The sequence below is a fragment of the Patiria miniata genome, unplaced genomic scaffold (genome assembly GCF_015706575.1).
Source record: "Patiria miniata isolate m_02_andy unplaced genomic scaffold, ASM1570657v1 HiC_scaffold_3, whole genome shotgun sequence".
Taxonomy (NCBI): domain Eukaryota; kingdom Metazoa; phylum Echinodermata; class Asteroidea; order Valvatida; family Asterinidae; genus Patiria; species Patiria miniata.
Window position 1 is genome coordinate 13,967,951 of NW_024037069.1, and position 6,000 is coordinate 13,973,950.

Sequence of the window (6,000 nt, forward strand, 5' to 3'; positions counted from 1 at the left end):
TGTACGTCACATTCTTACATTTTGCTAGTGCAATTTCTTTTTTTATGGAATTTTTTTTTTTTGGGGGGGGCTAGACAATATTTTTTTTTTTTTGGGGGGGGGGGGGGCTCCCCTAGCCCCCGTAGAACCGCCACTGCTTTTACCCTATATGGGTTCTAACCCTCACACGTGACTTGTCGCTCTCCTAATTATCTTCACTTATAGGCATGCGCAATACCACCAATGAGTCCTAAATTCACATGACACTAGAGCCGCCAAAAGTTTAGAATTTGTCATTTTAATTGGTCACATGACTTTCACATAATAACTCACATTTTTATAAACTAACTTCTGGGAAAATGAGAATGGTTAATAATTTGTCATTTAAAAAAAGTTGACAAAGATATTAACCACTCTTATTTTAAAGATCTGCAAACTGAGATGATAAAAAGCGTCAGAATTTCACGGAAATTAGTTTGAGATCAAGTCGGTCAAGGCGCTATCAACAATAATTATTTATACAATAGACCATGGTATTGTTTATGTATTTTAGATGGGCCATGTAAAACTAGAGGGGCGTTTTTAATGGGGATTCCCCTATCTCGGCAAACCTATTGTGTACAAGTCCACGACGGCGCTCACAAAAGAAAACTGACAAGATAAGAGAAAACCTGCGGCAGAATGGTATCGACTGAATGCGGAAGTTCCTGAACTATAAATCTGCACTGCACCCGCATACATTGCTCGCACTTTCTTCAAGTTCAGGGTCGGCATACGATGTTCTCAGTTTCGCTGAGCTTTTGATATGATTGAGGGGGCTTTCTTCTAAGGCTAGATCCATGCTTCGTTACAGGTAGGAATTTCTATTCTGTGTTTGTTCTTGCAGTTGCCACCATAGTGGTTTCCACATCTGGTATCCTGTTTTAATAGCACTTAAGGTTGGGCGATTGTGTAGTGTCGGGCCCCTCTTTAGGTTTGGCAAAGTCAAGGGTGTTATTCATCATTCCAAAATGACCTGTTCAACCTTAAGCAGATTCTTTTGATTCTAATGACATCTTTTTTTTTTTTATTTCGGAACTGATTCTTGCGGTATAAAATGCGATGTTCTCATGCGTTTTATGGTTGGTGACATGCGAATCACCGTGGGTTTCGCACGCTGACGGTGCTCGCCATCTTTATTTTCGTGTTGCGTCTTCGTTTTACCCCCAAATTTCGCTCGAAAATTCAAAACCCTGCTCTATGTCTATGACATACCTGTTGGTTCTTAATGTGGCTATAGTTTGGTAAGTCAAATGGAACATGGCCCGTCACTACACAATCGCGGAAGGCAGGCGTTTGAGTCGTTCAAGGGGCGACTATTTATATCGAAAAGTTGGGCTATAAGTAGTTCAATTGAAAAAAAAACCAACCTTATTACATTTGCAAAGGAGGTCATGTTTTCGCCGGCGTTGGTTTGTGTGTTGGTTTGTTGGTTGGTTAGTGTGTTTGTCTGTACATGTGAACAAGATAACTCCAAAAGTTCTGGACGAATTTTCATGAAAACTTTTATGGGTGGTCCTTGGTACAAGTACAAATCGATTAGATTTTGTTTAGCCTTGGCGGAGGTGTGCGCTCTCTGAGTGCTTTCTAGTTTAAGAGCTTCAAAGACTGATTTGCGATGACAGATCTTTTTCCAACTCGAATTATGCTTGAATTGCGTCCTCGACATTTTAGTAAAAGTCTAGTTTAGGACACTTCATATCTTAGTTACGGTCAAAAACTAACAGTTGCAATTACAAAATGACTTTTGCAGCCACAAGCAGACTTTTTGGTTAGGATTAACTTTTTTAAAAAGTTTTGATTAGTGCTGTTGAAGAAAATGCGATGTGCGAATCAAAGCACAGTCTTTTCATTCTCACATAGGAACGGGGTCTTACAAACTATATTTTAAGGACATTTAGGTCGAGATAATAATATTCTTGTCCAGAGTAAATGATTTCATGGAAGTTGAACTTAGTTTGCTATTTTATTATCAGTAGCAGTAAGTGCACTGACTGGGGAATGGTTTATGGACTTGTATAAACTTTTCAATTTTCCACCACAAAAAAACCCAACCTTGCGTAGAAACTAATTGGGGATAAAATGCTTCATAATTTAAATTGGTGCAAGCTTTGAGTTTTGCTTTATTTGTGCTTTTGAAAACCACAAGCAATCTGGGAAAGAGAGTAGTCCGAAAATGTGGGACCCTCAATATTGTATATGTGTATGGCCCTATGCCACCTTTCTTTGGTGACTTTGTTTTAAATTTTCTCTTTTTTTTTTCTCTCACAAAATTTGAAATAGTTGTTATTAAAATTTACATTGGCCAACCATCTGTGATGTTGTCAAACAGGCATACGCTTCTACTCGCTGTGCTTGTTCATTCTGAAAATTTGTTGGACAATATCTTGCAACTACGCAGTATCAAAAACAAAGAGCATGCGCATTATAATGTGCTAAAGTTCCATTGGGCCTACACTGAAACATTTCCTGGGTTCATTTTACCCAAGAAAGGGTGAAAACTGCAACTACCCAAAATTGGGTTGTTCTATAACAAATTGTTTGGGTTAGTATTTCTGTTAAATTCAACCAAAAGTTGTAGTCATACAAGACCAAATTAAATTTAATCTGTTTGACCACAAGTGGGTTAAATTTACATAAATAATAGCCCTAACCATTGGGTAAAGAACAACCCAATTTTGGATAGTTGCAGTTTTCACACTTTCTTGGGTAAAATTAACCCAGGCAATTTTTCAGTGTGAATCATTTGCAGAAATTAAGAATGGAGACAAAAAATTGTTTCTGCATTCCACCCTCAACAACTTAAGTCTGTTCTTTGTGAGGTTAACTTCTGTCATAATTATGGCATATCCCTCAGCGTTGGGAGAACCATTCTTTATTGTTCACCGATGAGTAAAACTATGGGTCAAGTCCTAACTGACTGTTCTAATAACTCTCTTTTGTTCCAGGAATTAAAGCAACAAATGAACAGAGCTTGATTGAATTGAATGTTGAACTGGTCATTTGAAACTGAGTTGTGTTTCGTAGAACTATGGATGAACGGACGGTAACATCCGTGCTTCTTGTCGTGACTTTCTTGGCCTGCTTCCAGGCTTCAGTTGCACAACGTACCGGGCAGCTTTCAGCCTATGAGATTGCATCATTCCAAAACCCCGATCCCGACCCCAATACCAAGCTCAACCATGTCCTCTTTCATGGTCCCTCTGATGTATACGTCGGAGCGGTGAATTCCGTCTACCGACTGGATGAGAACTTTGTAGTGCAGAGTAACGCCAGCACAGCTCTGGACTGTGAAGACCCAGATGACTGTGCTAACGAAAACAAGATCCTCTTTGTTGAACCAGTCCGAGATAGACTGATTACTTGTTGGAGTGACAATGGAGGCAGATGTCAACAGAGAAATCGAGATGAACTGACTGTTGCAGGCACCGAAAGTAGTTATGTGGATGTATCACCTGGCAGAGGTAAGACCACTGTTGGTCTGTTAGCGCCTGGCCCAGGGAGAAGAGACTGGCTCTATGTAGCATCTACCTTCACAAGGGATAGTAACACAGATGTCCCAGCAGTTGCACGACGACATTTGGGTCTAGAGGTTCCTGATGTTAGACTGCTTTTTTCAGGTGAAGACGTGCAAATCAATTTTAATTCAGATTACAGATGGAGGGCTTTTGACATTAACTACGTGTATGGATTTTCTGCCAACGACTTCACCTATTTTATCACTGCTCAGCAGGAAACAATCAGCACTACTCCGACATTTATTTCCAAAGTGGTTCGTGTTTGTCAAGACAGTAACACATTTGAATCATACACCGAGATCGTCCTACGCTGTGGTCAAAAATCCCAATCCTATAACCTTGCCCAAGCTGCTTACTTCGGACAAGCAGGACCTGACTTGGCGGAATCTCTTGGAATCCAGGAGGCATCTCCGATGCTGTTTGCAGTTTTTGCATCCAACGTTGGAGCAAGTGACACCCCCAGTGATAGCTCTGCACTGTGTGCTTTCAAAATGGATGAGATTGAAGAGTCATTTGAAACAGGCATACGAAAGTGCATTCAGACTAACGGAGATGAGTATAAAGTGGGATATCTTCATGAAAGTAAATGCAACTCACTCGTAAGTTCCCATCTTCCATTCACTTTCTAGAATTCGTACCTAGACCACAGATATGAACAAATCATATAGGTTGGACCCTGGTCTGTTATCTGTAGTTGTGTACATGGAGTATTTGCTGGTCCCAGAGAACTAGCCTAGTTTCCTCTTTGTACCTAATGTATCTCACTGAGGACTCCCTCACTGTCACATACGAGCCGGAGAGTGTTGCATAAGATTACCCTGTTATCACTGCAGTGACATCCATCAAATTGTGTACACACACGTATGCATTAAAGGACTACCAGTGAATCAATTATGAATCAATTAAATGGAATTGTGTGGACTCTGGGACCAGCTTTACTAGGTTTACCTGGTCTTGCTTGTTCAACTTTCATAACTCTACAAACATATTGCCCTTTCCACCTTTAATAGACACAACAACACATGTGATAGGCCAAAATAATGATTGAAAGTGTTTGTTCTCTTGCAGTCAACATTTACCGATTTGCACCTGCAAACAGTACTGTGTGATGTTACTCAAAACTTATACCGGAATGCTAATAACCCTGACGGAGTAACCGCTACGCCGTTGTTTCGGGTGGAGGATGCACGAATGTCATCAATTATAACCAGCACGGAGAGGAACCACACCGTCGCTTTCATTGGTACTTCGCAGGGGTCCTTAATGAAGGTGAGGTGGCAACATTTTCCACCAATTGTGCTTCAGAATTCGTTTTATTTCGATATTGTTACATCCTCTCTATAAAAATAAGGCTCATAGTTAAGGCCCAATAAAGGCCAGTAGAGGTGCCAAAAGCTGAAAATGCCAAGTTAAAAAGGACAAACAAGCATCTACTATTTACCAAGACCTTAAACATTTACAATTCTAAGCACTTGAAAAGTTATGAATAAGACGCAAACAAATCAAGGAACAAAGTTTGTCAGACTTAGATAATATTAAACAGTGTGAATTAATTAAAAATGTTATGACATCAGTTTGCTGCAAGTATCACATAACCACATAAAAGTGCATACACAAGTGTAATATGATATGCATGTTGCGATGATAGGGGTAAAAAAGGAGGAACTAAAATGTAAAATAAGGTTTTACAATACAAGGTTTGATTCTTGCAGAGGTGATAAAACTTTACAAATTGAGAAAGTTTCGATTTCAATCATTTCAGGTGCATATTGAAAACGGGATTCACGCAAGGCTTTACGAGACAATCAAAGTAGGAGACAGCGCCGTACAGACTGACATAAGTCTGGATGAGACCAAGCAGCAGTTACGTGTACTGACTGAACAACAGGTAAGTTTGTGTTAATTTGTGATCAAAAATCCAGATGACTCTGAACTAAAATAGAAAATAGAGGGTATCTTTTCGAATGTTTGAAGTACTCTGTAATTCGGTTTTGTAGCTTCAGTTGGCTCAATCAGCTTAGGTTTTACTGGCCCACACAAGAGAGGGTTTTTGGAGAAAAAGGAGCGGTTTATATGGTAGTTGACTATCAAGAGAGCAGTGGCAAGCGTAACTCCGCTCCGATGTATTGACTGTTTTAAACAGTAGCTCGTCGGGTGCCCGGCAGAAGGTCATATGAGCGTTCTGACGCGAAAATAATTTTCAAGAAAATTGCATTGAAAGGTTCCATTGTTTCCCCGCGTGTATCATGATTCCAATGTTCTCTCACACGTAATATAAATCGTACGAATTTGAAATTTGTTACACGTATGAATCATAAGTTTTGGAACAACTGGTGGTAATTTCTGTCAAAAATGTTTACATTTCATTAAAATAGAGGCAGTTTGCTGCATATGCCCTTTTGCTGGGAACATTTTGGTCATTAAGCGCTATTGCATAATGGCATACGCGCATAATTATGGCCTT